Source organism: Cibotium barometz, chromosome 43, assembly GCF_041138505.1.
Source record: "Cibotium barometz isolate CiBa-2024 chromosome 43, ASM4113850v1, whole genome shotgun sequence".
Classification (NCBI taxonomy): Eukaryota; Viridiplantae; Streptophyta; class Polypodiopsida; order Cyatheales; family Cibotiaceae; genus Cibotium; species Cibotium barometz.
In genome coordinates this window covers 42,201,069-42,216,483 of record NC_141088.1, presented here as the reverse complement: position 1 = coordinate 42,216,483, position 15,415 = coordinate 42,201,069, and positions in this window count along the sequence as shown.

Sequence of the window (15,415 nt, the reverse complement as noted above, 5' to 3'; positions counted from 1 at the left end):
AATTTTTAAAGCCTTTGCTTCAAGCTTATGTCTGTGATGTGTTGCACATAAGCCAGATAGCCAAATACACGCATATGAGTAATGACTGGAATTCTACCATGCCAAGCTTTATAAGCTATCATAGATTTCAAAGCCTTAATTTGACACCGGTTCAATACATAATTGGCACACATGATTGCTTCAAGACAAAATCTAGAAGGCAGATCCTTGCTTTTCAGCATACATCTGTCCATGAGTGTCTAATTCGGATATTCAGCCACACCATTCCGTTGTGGTGTATGAGTAGTACATTGATGAGAAATGCAATGGAACTACATGAAGGCAGTAAACTCATTTGACAAATATTCCCCCCCTCTGTCGGTATGTAATGTCAACAGCTTATGATTGCAAGTGTTTTCAGCAAGAGGAAGAAACACCATATTAGATAATTTGGGAAAAATCTCATTCCCATTTGAAAAATGGGATCATGGGTGAACCTATCCAAGATTTTGTCGAAACCCCCTCATGTGACATATCATTGGAAATATATTTAAGAATAGAATCTAAATCTATAATCTCTGAAAAATTTGGAGTTAATATGCTCAAGATATGGCCAAAACTATATTACGAAGTTGATTCCCAAAGTGTGAGATTTTTTCCAAATTGTCTAATATTGATTTAAGAAACTAATGGAAAGTTGAAAAGGCATCTGACTTGACTTTCAGACCATACACCTGGCATAAAGTCATGAAGTACAGATGTCCACCGAGAAAGAGGAACCCCACATAGGACCACAGAGATCACTATGCACTGATTACAATGGGTGCGTAGCATGGATAGTGCCATCTTTCAGTAAGGAACTGAGATTCATCTTTCCTCGTATACATCCCTCGCATACATGCTTTTGGGGGAGCGGCATAGGTGGCACCTCATGAACCATAGCTTAACCTTCCATGGCCACATCGGCGGCACTTGGGATGATTTTAGGCGCAGCCTTTCCTCTTTGGCTAGGAGAGATGGAAAATTCAAGTGACCAAACTAAGCATACCAAAGCTCAGTGTCATGCTGAATCTATGGCATGGAAATAATCAAGGAATTTGCATGGATCACTACTCTTGTCATACATGTCAAGCCTATATAGGCCATTGCGCAATGTACCCGATAAGAGAAGCGCATCTAAATCAGTTCTAGCATGAATACAACAGCAATGATCACAAAACCAAATCTTCAAGCCATCTTTGAACAGGTGCTGAGATAGATATGAGATTCCGTGGATTCTGGGTACCTACAAGGTGTTAGCAAGAGTATAAGGATCCCCAAAGCATGAAATCAATTCCACATTGCTACCAATGCATTTGATGGCATAGGATGCATTATTAACACACAAAATTGGTCCACGTGGCAAGATCTTGAATGTGCCTTGACTAAATTAGGGTTTTGTATTTTTTGAAAAACCCTAATTTAGTCGCCCTTCGGAAGTCCGATCAAGGATGTCTTTAGCTCTTCTTGATTAGACATCCTTGATTGGAAGTCGGATTAAGGATGTATTTAGCTCTTCTTGAAGCTTGAATTGAGCTCTTTCTAACAATGTATAGCTTTCAATCGACCTCCAAAACACGTGACTAAATTTAGATTTTTGGTTGTAGCCATGCATCGCTTTTGGAGAAATTTTGGCAACATCTCCTTTGGAGTTTATGCAAAATCTCAAATATCTAAATGCATCAAATAAGTTTGCAACCAATGGCTAAACCTTGCCACAATGATAGTGATCCAAATCGGATTGAGTATCATTCATATTCATTACAATGCCAATATCATACCCTTACATTTATGCTACATTTGTCAATGGAATAGAATGCTAGGGCCCCATTGCCTGAATGCAACCAAATGGAATCAATACCGATTGAGTCAATTGAGTTGATTAAGTCATTGATGCACTTCGATGCTTGTCGATCTCTTGGCCAAGTCTACCCACCCTCTTATTGAGTTTTGCTCCAAAGCAAGTGGAATTAGGGTTGTAGGAAAGCACACAAGCTTGGAGAAGAAGCAGCAAGAATGCACACAACACAAAGTGTATTAGATTGTGTCAATGTACAAAAGATAAGTTAGCCCTGGAAGGATGGGCGTATATACAAGTCGGGGGAAAAAACCTCCTAAAGAGGGAAAAAGTGCCCCGGCGGTCCTAAGTGTGTTCACACACATCACTGCCTATATATATGGCAACAAATCTCCCTTGGGAGTGATGGTGTGAACGAGAGCTGGCACTTATGTATAGGGGAGTGCCATGCCCGAAGTAGATCAATCCACAAAGGGGAGCAAGCCCAAAGCTTTGCGGAAAGCTTCGAACTTCTTACGAGGAAGCGCCTTTGTGAAAAGATCGGCGAGGTTGTCCTGTGTTGGCACATAGGCCAAGCTGATCTCTCCTGCTGAGAGTCTGTCCCTGACATAGTGATAATGCACCTCAATGTGCTTTGTGCGAGCATGAAAAACTAGGTTTCTCGCAAAACTGCCAATGCGCTCTGACTATCAGTGAAGATAGAGGTGGCAGACTCATGTCCAACACCCAAGTCAGCCAAGCCGTCTGAGCCACACACACTCAACCATAGCTATGAAAGCTGCCTTGTACTCAGCTTCACAACTAGAAGTGGCCACAGTAGGTTGCTTCTTGCTCAACCAAGATATGCATGAGCTACCGAGCATGAAACAAAAACCACTTGTGGACACTCTTGTGTCATAGCAACCAACCCAATCTGAGTCTAAAAAAGCATGTAAATCTGGCGGCAACGATCCCCCCTTGGGATAAAACAACCCAAGATGTATGGTGCCACTCAAGTAGCGAAAGATGCATTTAACTGCCTTCTAATGCTGAGACCCTGGGCTATGCATAAACCTGCTCACCTGTGAGACTGCAAACTAAATGTCCGGCCTCGTAATGCATACATAAATGAGGCAACAAACAGCTGTCTGTGATAGAGTGTGACATCAAAGTGATCTCCAGCATCATGAAGACTCAACTTCAAACCTGTCTCCATTGGAGTAGCAATAGGCTTGCAGTCTTCAAGGCCAAATCTCCGCAACAATGTCTCAATATACTTTGTCTGACACAAAGCAGTACATCACACTGCTTAAATTGTATTCCCAAATAATGATGCAAATGCCCCAAATCTGACATTTCAAAATCAGCCTTAAAATCAGCAATATGACTCTCATTTGGTCCTGTGAGCAGCATGTCATCGACATAGAGAGCAATGATTAGATGTACATCATCCACACGTTTAACATACAAAGTGCTTTCTGTTGGACTATTCTGAAAACCATGTGCAGTCAAATATGCATGTATCTTTTCATACCAAGCTCGTGGAGCTTGCTTTAAACCATATAAAGCCTTTTTCAACCTGCACACTTTGTTTTCCTGCCCTCTTTGAACAAAACCACGAGGCTGCGATACATACACCTCCTCATGCAAATCTCCATTCAAGAACGCAGTCTTTATGTCCAGCTAATGTACATTCCAACCATTATGAGCTGCCAATGCACAAATGCTACGAATGGTAGTCATACGACAAGTGGGAGCAAAGGTCTCATCAAAATCAATGCCCTTTTCTTGAGCATAACCCTTTGCAACAAGTCTAGCTTTATAGCGATCAACACTGCCATCTGGCTTTCGTTTCAACTTAAAAACCCACTTACATCCAATGGCCTTTTTACCAATAGGCAAATTACACAAAGACCATGTACCATTCTTCATTATAGCATCATATTCACTTTGCATTGCAGCCAACCAATTTTCTGATTTTTGTGCCTCATCAAATGAAAGAGGTTCTTCCTCTTCACACATACTAGACACAGCCAAAGCATAACAATCTGATGCATAAGAGGTATGCTAAAAACCTGAACGAGTAGACTAGACATAGGTGCATCAATTTTACTATCACGCAAGGTTTGTACCAGCCATTTAGGCATACCTCTAGCCTACTCATTTTCAACCCTATCCTCATGAATTATATCCTGTAAATCTGCATCAGAAATAGGCTGATCTATGATGTCGTTTGAAATCTGCATAGGCTAAATATTTTCCTCATTAGGACTTATATTTGTATTCCCACCTGTAAATAGAGACAACAATGTATCAAATACATCCCGTGAGCTCACACCTGTCTCTTTGGTACATGATAACAAAGGCTGCACAGCATCTTCCACAAAAACAACATCTCAACTAATCAAGATACGCTTTGATTGTGGATGATACAATCTGTAACCCTTGCTCTCAGCACTGTAGCCAACAAAAATGCATTTGATAGCCTTATCATCCAATTTTTTGCATTGTTGCACAGGCACTAAAGCATAGGCCAGGCAACCAAATACACGCAAGTGACCAATAGAAGGCTTCCTGCCATGCCAAGCTTCATATGGAGTAATAGACTGCAAGGCCTTAGTGGGACACCTGTTGAGTACATATGCAGCACATGACAGTCTCCAGCCAAAACGCATGTGGCAAAGCTTGGCTCTTGACCATACATCGTGCCATCTCCATAAGTGACCTGTTTTTCCTCTCAGCAACACCATTTTGCTGAGGGGTATACGGCACTGTACATTGGTGTTTTATCCCACGACTAGCCAGAAATGCATCAAACTCTTTAGACATGTACTCCCCCCCTCGATCAGAACGGAGGGTGCCCACATTACAATTGGATACATTTTCAACCATAAGCAAAAACTGTTTGAGAAGCACAAAAACACTTCGGACTTTGCCTTCAGTGGATATACCCATGCATGCCTTGAGTAATCATCAATGAAAGTCACGAAGTACAAGTGTTTACCAAATGACGGAGTTTGCATAGGCCCACATACATCACTATGTACAAGTTGCAATTTGTGAGGATTGGCCCGCACAGTTTTTGGAAACGCAGAACGCTGTATTTTGCCCAAAATACAGCCTTCACAAACATGTTTCAATGGTGCCTCAAGAGGGGGCAATGAAGCAACCATATCAAATTTCTGCAAACGCAGCAAACTAGCAAAGTTTAGATGACCAAAACAAGCATGCCATAGTTTTGCATCTGAAACCGCCTTTTCATCAGAAATTGCATTTGCTGAATCTTCCACACACTTGTCCTAAGAATTGAGCCTATAGAGCCCACGAAACAAGGTGCCAGATATAATAATCGTATCACCAGAAGTCAAATCATAAACAGTACATCTGTCATCCACAAATTTGACTACAAATCCAAGTCTAGCAAGCGCAGAGACAGACAATAGATTCTTCTTTATCCCTGGTACATACAAAGCATCTGAAAGTGTGAAAGCGCTGCCGTTTGCAGCAGTAAGCATAATTTTACCAACGCCCTTCATTGGGTAAGAAGCATTATTGGCACATGTGACAGTATTCCCATTAGAGAGCCTCAAGACAAGTGAACATATCACGATGTGAGGTAATGTGCTTTGTAACACCACTATCAAAATACCATACATTAGAGTCAACAGAAACTGCCAAACATGCATCATGTACAGATGGGTCATACTGGCAATACACGCTAAATGCCCATTCTGTATCCTGCACAACATTTGCAGAATCTGCATTTGTAGAAGCATCCGCTATTGTGGCTGCATTTGACTCTTTCTTCTTTGCCTCTTTAGCCTTTAGCTTAGGACAATTCTTAATGACATGATCATTTGCCTTACAATAGTTGCACCTGGTCTTTTTCTTGCCTTTATCAAGAGCCTTCTCAGACTTATTGTTGCTACCTGTGGAAGGAGAAGAAGTTGCAGACCTACTAATAGGAGAAGAAACAGTGGAAGGGGCTGCCTTACCACTTCTTCTCTGCTGCTGCTGGGTAGCAATAAATGCTTGATCAACTGCACGCTGCCTGGCCCTGTTTTGCCTGGACTGCGCTTCTTGCAAGAGCTTGTTGACTAAAGTATCATACTTGACAGCATCAAGTCTGTCCTCGGTAAGAAGTCTCCACGTGGAAGTAAAAGTCTGATATGTCTCAGGTAAAGCATCAAGAACGGTCTGCACAAGAGAATGATCGGGAATAATCTCACCTGCAGAAATTAATTGTTCTTTGAGATCTTTAATCTCAGCAAGAAAAACATTCATGTCATCATCTTCCTGCATAATCTTCAATTCTAGCTCTTTACGCAGGTAAGAGATTTTTACCTCGTTACAACCTGCATACAAACCAGCTAGAATATCCCAAGCCTATTTTGCTGTTTTAGCTGAACGAATATGTGGGGTGATGTTACGTTTGACAGAAAGTGCAATCAAGGCATGAGCCTGCGCATCTTTACCATCCCAACGAGCTTGTTCAGCAGTGGGTAAAACAGCAGCAACAGTAGAGCTGCTAGAACCTGCAACATCCTCAACAGATCCTACATCCACAGAACCTGGACATACATCCATACCCCGCACAATGTTCCACACTCCTTTTGCAACCAAAACATGCTGCATCATGTATGCCCAAAGTGGGTAGTTGTTGTCTCCATCCAGTTTGTCTTCAGCAGACAACATGCGAAATATATCAGTGCTGTTATCAACCATGGCCACTGACTGAAACTGATGCAAAAGCTGCCTGTAATGAAGCAAAGATTGAACAGAAAACAACTCGTGCTATGTAGCATGGTCCACAATAGAATACGTATGCCTGTTTTGCAGAAAACTGCACTGTCGAAATTTCTGCAGAAAATGACGAAAACACCTGTGCAAAACTTGCAATGCAAAAACGGAACCCGAAACGACCTCAGATGTGATTTCTGAGAACGCAATGCCCAACGGGCTTATTCGTAGAGTTTAGGGACCTGCAAAGCGCTCGTGAAAGCTCACCTCAATCGGAGAACGTGAGTCGGAGGGTGTCGGCGGCGTAGCCCTGGGAGCCGATGCCTGCTCTGATACCAATTGTTGGAATTAGGGTTGCAGGAAAGCACACAAAGCTTGGAGAGAAGAAGCAGCAAGAATGCACACAACACAAAGTATATTAGATTGTGTCAATGTACAAAAGATAAGTTAGCCCTAGAAGAATGGGCGTATATACAAGCCGGGGGAAAAAACCTCCTAAAGAGGAAAAAAGTGCCCCGGCGGTCCTAAGTGTGTTCACACACATCACTGCCTATATATATGGCAACAAAGGCCATTTCTTCACTTTAGGTACCTAATCCTCCACCTTACCACTTTCCCATGGTAATCACAGCAAGGTGGATTCAAGACGCGCTCCCCCTTAGCCTCTTCTCCACATGCCAAGGGTACCCTCTTCCTATTCTAGATTCTAGTAATGAAAAGAGAATTGATTCCAATGTAGATTCTCAATGAAAATTACTTCCAAGTTGTGAGGAAGCCACTTAAAAGTATGGCATGAATTCATGCTAATACAATCATATCATGTATCAACTAGCATGGACTCATGTTGTTTTACATCACCATATAGCTCCCAAGGATGTTGAATCAAGTACATGTGTTCATTCCATCTCTTGCATCACATAGGCATGTCCATAGCATGTAGATGGCTACCTACTATGAATGGCAACTAGGGCATCAAAATGACATGAAATCAAGCATGTGGAATCATCAATAGCATGTATATAGCCATAGAAGCCCTAAAATGCATGAAATTTATTGGCATAAAATCCCCAAAATATTCACCTAGGGTTTGGCCAATGGCTCATGTGAGAGCAAGACTTGCATAATGCCATCAATGTCTTGTAGAATGACTCCAATAGCATGCCAATGTGATAACTTGCAAGAAATCATTCATTAATTCCCCGATGAGGAAGAGAAACTCACCAATGGTACTTGGAAAGCTCCAATGCTTGAAGAAGGTTAAGATTCAAGCCTGTTATGATGAAAAATGTGATGCCTCATTTGCAACTTTGTAGCCCTCCATTCACCCACCAAAATGCAAGGTGAACCACCAAGAAATGCAAGAAACTCCTTCAAGCACTTAAGAGAAGCCATTATTATCTTGCTTACAGTAGCTAGGGCATGGAGATTTTCAAAATTTTGTCGCTAGGCTGTTGTTTTTGTCGCCTACTTTCGTAGGGCTTCATGAGTTCAAAGTGATCCAGTTGATCAAGCACTGATTGCCCTAATTAGCATACATGTGAAGATGGAGGCATAATGTGATGGATTTCTAGGGTTTCCAAGCACAAAAGAAAGGCTAAAAATTCAATGAAAATGTGCAAATATTTTGGGTAAAATTTGGGGAAAAAAGGATCAAGGGAAGGCTCTAATACCACTGCAAGAGAGGGGCTACTTAGAGCATGGAGTAGGCATGGGCATAGGTCAACATTCTTCAATAAAGGGAGGCCAATAAAGCCATGGAATCTTGAAAAGCTATAATTGTGATTAGTAATAATTAATGATGATTAGTAAACTTACAAATTTATCCTTTATACCACTCACACTTGGCCTTGGCCTAAGCTCATTACCCATGGTCTTATCCTCTTTGTTTAGCCCATAGCCTATGATTATTATATTTACATGGGTTCGGGCTCCCACATCATTACACCAACAAGCACAGAGTGGAGGAGAGAAGCGGCTCTTGTGATGGGGTGTGGCTGAAGTGAAGATGGGGGGGAGGGTCAAGGAGGCGTAGACTGAAAATGTAGGTGTTGGTTAACATGGTTTTGCCCACCCAACCTACCATAAGGTGCTTTGTCATCCTGCCCATGTGAATGGGCACTTTTCTATTGTAAGGCGATGATGGAACATACAAAGCAGCCATATAATGCACTTAGAAGTTGCCCATGATCATGCAAATCATTTAATCACATTACAATAATAAAAAATAAATAAAGGAATCACATGTGGCATAAAAAACCATGCATGCCTAAAACAAGTGGTCCTTTTGCTATCTGTTTCTGTGATTTCTACATCAAAAGATTTTTCATTTTCTTCTCTACTAACTTCAGCACTATTTTGAAAACAACTATGGATAAATTGATGAGAATTCTAGGGGGAAAATGTACAGTCAATAGAGCAGGCTGCAATCAATCTCCTTGATGCAAGCAGGGGGGTTGATAGGGTTCTAACTAGACATCACAAAAGAAGGTTGGCAAACTATGAATCCAATAATACACTGGGCATAGCATTAGATAGATCTTTCATATTTGAAGTTGTAGTATTCTAAAGCTGCCCAAGGAGGATATATGTGAAGACATAGAGGAATATTCAATCCGTGGAACGGACCAGATCACCTTAAATTTAAGAATGAAGAAAGTGCTCCGAGTACAAGAAATGGCCATAGGGATGATAGAAACATTCACAAGGGAATGTTTAGAGAAAAATTTAGAGTATTTTTAGCACCCGAGTATGAGGTCTTTAAGCCTATACATCACCATACACACAGATGGCTACCACATGTGTCCCATACCACATTCCATGTGAGTAAGAACTATAATAGTCTTCTATCTATGTTTGACACTTGAGCTAAACTTTAAAATCCAAGATGCAATGTTAAGGAAGCAACATACTTTACCCCTTAATAGTTTACCTCATAACAACCGAAGTCATGGAAATACATTCCCTCTCTAGGCTGTCTATAGTCCTCCATGTTTCTTACTCCTCAATAGACCTTGACTTGGCCAATAGATGCACATAATCTTAAAGAAGAGATTTTGAAGAGCTATCTTCACGAACCAATACTAATTAGTAAGTGTTTGGGTGTTAAGCTTACAAATCTCAACAAATATGTTGAACTTAATTTTTCCCTCTTTTAATGTGCTAGGAGAGAGGGCTCACTAGGGTCACCTAAGTTAAGTTTTACACCTTGTGTGGGATAGTGTGGTGAAAAGGATAACATCATTTAGTGTGCCCAAGCCTTTCAAGATGAGTCACACTCCATGATTCACTCCCTGTGTTTGAATACATCTAATCATCACTTTGTAAAGCATTAAATCGTGGCTTACTATCACGCAAAGCAATTCCATAATATTAGCTACATTAGCTATAAAGACGTTGTTACTTAAGAAAACCATACACTACAATGGAAACACATTATAAAAGACTCTTTAAGTGATGATGCCTAGTTAAATTTTAAATATGAGCATTATAGTTCTTTGGATACATCACAACCCTTTCTTTTTCCAATCTTAAAATAGCAACCCCATCGTATTGTGATACAAAAACTATCACAAAGTAACCCCTTAGGGTGAATAGGGAAAAATCCCCCAATTTTTTCCATTACAAAAAGAAAGTGTTTAGTTAAAAGAAAGCAACTAATACACGATCTATATTTTTTTGAAAAAAGGAACAACTTTATATATTAACCAATAGTCAAGGCTCATATCCTTTACAAAAAAAGTGACTACAAAGCACCTCGATTGATAATCCCAAGGTAAAAAAAACATATATTTATTCGGTATTCCCTTGAATAGAAAGGTTATGATGCTATAACCCCACTATGCATGAGATGTGAGTGAGTGAGTAGGAGTGTTGTGTTTTTCTGGTAGTGTAAGAACTGGTGCATGGGTCAATGCTTTCTTAAGTTCAGAGAAGGAATGATAGTGTCTACTAGTCCAATCAAAATATCTAGCTTTCTTAAGAAGTTCGATCAAAGGATGTGCAATGTATGCAAAATTTCTAAACGAACTTCCTATAGTAACTACATAATCCAAGGAAAAATTAGAGTTCGTGAATATCACATTGTCTATGCCAATTAGCAATGCTTTTGATCTTTTTGGGGTCTACTCGAATGCCATTAGCAAAAACAATGTGTCCTAGATATTCACTTTCTTCTTGAAAGAATTTGCTCTTTTTAGAATTGACATAGAGCTGATTCTCTTGAAGAAGTGAGAATACTTTTTGTAAATGTTGTTCGTGCTCTTGACGATTCTTACTGAAAAGTAAGATATCATCGAAAAACACTACAACAAAATTTTGATATTTCAAGAATATTCTATTCATCATTATGTTAAAAATAGCCAGAGTATCAATCAAACCGAATGGCACAACTAGAAACTCATGACCAGTTTGGGTTCTAAGGCAGTGTTGAAGATATCTCCTTCGTCTATTCGAATCTAATGATAACCGGACTTTAGGTCAATCTTGCTAAATACTTGTACACCCTTAAGCTTATCTAGAAAGTCATCCACTCGAGGTATCGAATATCGATTCTTGATAGTAATCTTGTTAAGTGCACAATAATCGATACATAATCGATGTGTTCCATTCTTCTTTTTAAAGAGAAGAACTGGAGCACCAAATGGAGAACTACTAGGTCTAATCAATTCTTTCTCTAATTGTTCTTCAGCTTGCCTTTGGATCTCTTTTTACTCAAGCATATTGACAAGATAAGGAGCTTTACATGGCAGTGAGCTACTAGGAATTATTTTCATCCTATGGTCTTCTGGACGAGGCTTGGGTAATCCAAGAGGTAAGTCATCCATAAAGTAGTAGAGAACTTAGAGATGAGAGACACATTTGATTTGGAGTCATTCTGAGAATTAAGTTGGTTGATAAAAATAAAAAAATGTCTTCTCCTTTTTTCGTATAGCTCTTTTTGCTTGGGTATGAGTCAAAAATGGTCCTAAGTCAGCCTTGGTCTAACATTGGAGAAAAATTTCTTTGTCATCTTTTATTAACCATATGGTATGAATTTCATAGTAGTCAATCTAGGGATTATGCTCATGTCTCCATGGCATACCTAAGATGACATCCACACCTTGCAAAGGAGTGACTAGGAATGTTCTCTTTTCTTTTGGTGAACCCATTTCAAATTCTAAATCCTTAACCTCTTTTTGTGTAGTTGTACTTAGTACCTTGAAATGTAGCTTTTACTTTGTAACTAGAGTACGATGCATCTAGGTTAAGTGCTTTCAATGCTTTTTCAGAAATGAAATCATGCCAACTACCGTCATCGTACAATAGAGAAATTAATCTTCCTTTTATTTTGCCTTGAATTTTCAATAAAGCATGAATTCAAAACTTACCGTCATCCAAATAATCGGGTTCAGAGTTACCCTCCTTCTTGAAAGAATCATCCTCGTTATCTTATTCCATAATTTTGAGTCAAGCCATCCATTCAAAATTCTTCTTCTTCTTAGGATAGTCTTCTGCGAGGTGTCCTTCCTTGTGACATTTGTAACATTTGAAGACTCAATTCTTTAGTTCACCATTCGAGGGTTTGTTGTTGTTGTCCTTCCGAGCATCTCCTTTAATCACATCTTTACCCTTGTGCATTCTCGATTTATCAAAAGTACTAGAAGGGAAAGAAGGTTTAGTAGACTTTGTAAAAGATTTATCCTGCATCCTGAAATCTCTAGAAGTAGATGTTTTACATTCAGAATTTAAAGCGAGGTCCATATCAGAACTAAGAGCATGCTGATGAAACATATTAACGTCAGCCCTAATGGTAGATTTAAGTCCAGCAATGAATTTTCTTTTTTGCTCTTTTTCCTTGACTTTTTCAATTACTTGAACCTTTAAAAGACTGTCCCAAAATTTATCGATATAAGCCTGGACATTCTCTTTCTCAATCTGGCGTACAGCATCCCATCGTTGACGTGCTTTAGCCTTGTACTGAGATGGTAAAAAGTGCTTCTTTAAGAGTTTCTTCCATGTTGAAGGTCAATGTTTACCCTGCTTGATGGCATTCCACCATAAAGCAGCACTTTCGATGATCGAGTGATTACAAGCATATTTAATTTTATCCTTTGCTGATAACTTTTTGCTAGAGAAATAGTCATCAAGCTGGCTAATCCATGCAATAAGAACTCGTGCATCCTTCTTGCCCCATCATAATTTTGGAAAGTGAACGCGCCTTTCAGCTGATTCGTGAGTCTTTCCAAGAACTCTGAGCACACAGGGTAGCTTTAACGGTGCATCTAACATGATCACTTTCCGTTTGGAACGCTGCACTTGACGCTCTAATTTGCATCGGAGTTCACGCTCATCAAGAGCAATGTGCTCTTGCAATGCTAAGATTTGCTCTTGCATAGTGGGTTGTGTAGGTAGAGTGGCCATTGCAATTAAATAGATAAAGAAAGTGTGATTTAATAATGCAAATAAATAAATGGAGATGGAAAACTTAGCTTTTAAATTCATTGCCAAATGGTTGTTCTAGGCAATGTTCTCCAAGAATTTCCGAATGTCGATATTTTTTTTAATGCTCTTGGATGTCCAAAAATTTTATTGCAAGAGGCTCTCAATTTTTCACAAGAAAAGGTGAAATATTTTTCTGAAATTTTTATGTGGAGAGATCTGAAAGTCTGAATTTTTACTTTGTTTGAGTTCCCTTTCCTTTTAAAGATAAGCGTTTAAAGCTTGTATAAGCTTTATACCTTTAAGCTTATTATAAGCTTTTCTTTAGGAAAGCTTATTATACCATAAAGCTTATTATAAGCTTTTCTTTAGCAAAGCTTATTAAGATTTTTTGAAGAAACTCTCTCACTGAACCCGCGCAGCGTGATTCAGCGCCATCTCCCATAAGGAAGAAGAGAAAAAATAAAATAAAAGAAAATTTTGAATATATATAATGATGCCTCTTTTTTTAAAAAAAAAAGCTTTATGTAAAGCTTATAAAGTAGGGAACGGTGTTTTTATCTCTTCTCAGTAAACAGCAGCTGTTCGAATTGAAGAGAAGGGAGGGAGAATTTTGCGCTGAAGAGAAAAGAAGGGAGAAGCTTAATTAATTGAGCTTTAATTTCAAAAAACATAAATTTAGCCTACCGATTCTTATTTTTATTTTCCCATATACACTAATTGATTTGAAGATAAACAAGGGCCCTTCATTATGGATTTTTCTCTGCTGCTGCAGAGCAGAGCAGTGGTTTAGCAAGTTGAAGATTGAGCTCAAACATCCTTCAAAAGCTGATTCAATCCATCATAGAGAGGTTATCAATTTGGGAAAACCACTTTTCTAGTGGTTTGCACCCCTTGATCCTTTGGTCTTTGCCCCTTGGATAATGGAGTGCAACTCTTCAAAAACCTTTGAATCGAGCTCACAAGCCTTTCCTCACACATGAGTATTTATGAGATACTTTATTCCAAATTAGGCCTTAGCCTCCTAAAATACAATAAGGTGCTTTTCTTACACAACACTCTCTTATGCTCAAAATAGAGTGCCCATAAATTAAGGCTAGGGTTTAAAGCATATCACGCTTTACAAAATATTAAATTTCAAGTCTATGCTTCATAGACTAAGGCTTTCCAAATAAATCAAAATGTGCACAAGCTAGCACATGTATATACAAAGCTAGTTTACAAAAATGGTGTGCCAAGTAATAAATATGTGCGAATTCTCTTCAATCTTCATAGTCCTCTTCACCTGTAAAATAACCAACAATAAATTGGTAAACAAATATTTCATAAGTATACAAATCATAACCACACACATGTTTGTCAGGCATAAGTAACCCAAGAATCACCCTTCCATACAAACCAACTGAAACAAACATTGGAGGCCCCAAACATACGTCAATATCTACCAAATGTATTAATATTTATAATGGCATCACCCATGATATTAATATGATTTGACTTGACGCAAAGATAATCCAAGCATCTCCAAATTATCTAAGAGGGTAGAATAATATTTTTAAGAGGGCTTAAAATATATTCCCATAACAATCCAAGAGGTGAAAGAGAAGAGAGAGAGCTTGTGGGCTTTACTCACTTGCTCATACTAATGGCCTTGCAACTCTACAGGGCCTTAGGACCTTGTGGGCATGTTCTAAGATGTACCTAGCTACCGTCAGGTGTGCTTGATTTTGCAGAATGGACTGGCACCCACCACATTCGCGCAGCATGTCTTTGGGATGCTTCTTTGCACAGCACGTGGCACACTTACCGAGGAGTGGTTCACCACATTTGTGCAGCGCCTCTCTACGATGCTTCTTTGCGCACAGCAAGTGGTACGCTTATCAAGGACTAGCTTTTTGGCCTAGCACGTGACATGATTACCAAGAACTGGTCGGTACTACAGCAGTTCTGGATGTGGGACTGGCCTTGGTACCATTGTTACACGAGGGTTATGGTCCTCATGTACAAATTCAATAAAATAATGGACAAAGCTCACTCTATCTCTCTTAAAACACCATAGCTTATTGAGAAATAAACTTGCATGAACATGAAAGAAGAGAAGATGCACGACACACACATTGGGTACAATCTCCCCCCACTTGCTTGATGGCTCACGCTTTCAAGCAAGTGTATTTAGATATATTATTTTGTGAGCCAAAAATGACTTTTACACTCTACTTTGGGCCTTGTCCCTAAACTTTAGGAAAGTGTCATGCATGAAGTAATGTGAACCATCTTTGGGCCTTGACTTTAGCAAAGTGTCATGCATGAATTAATATGGGCCTTCTACTAGGGGATAAACAAACCATTTGAATAAATATATCCCTGTAAAAAATGTGCATAATAAATATGTGTGTCATCATTTTATGTACAAGATAAGGAGACGGCCACCAAGCCACTACATAAAATGTTCCATAAATATAG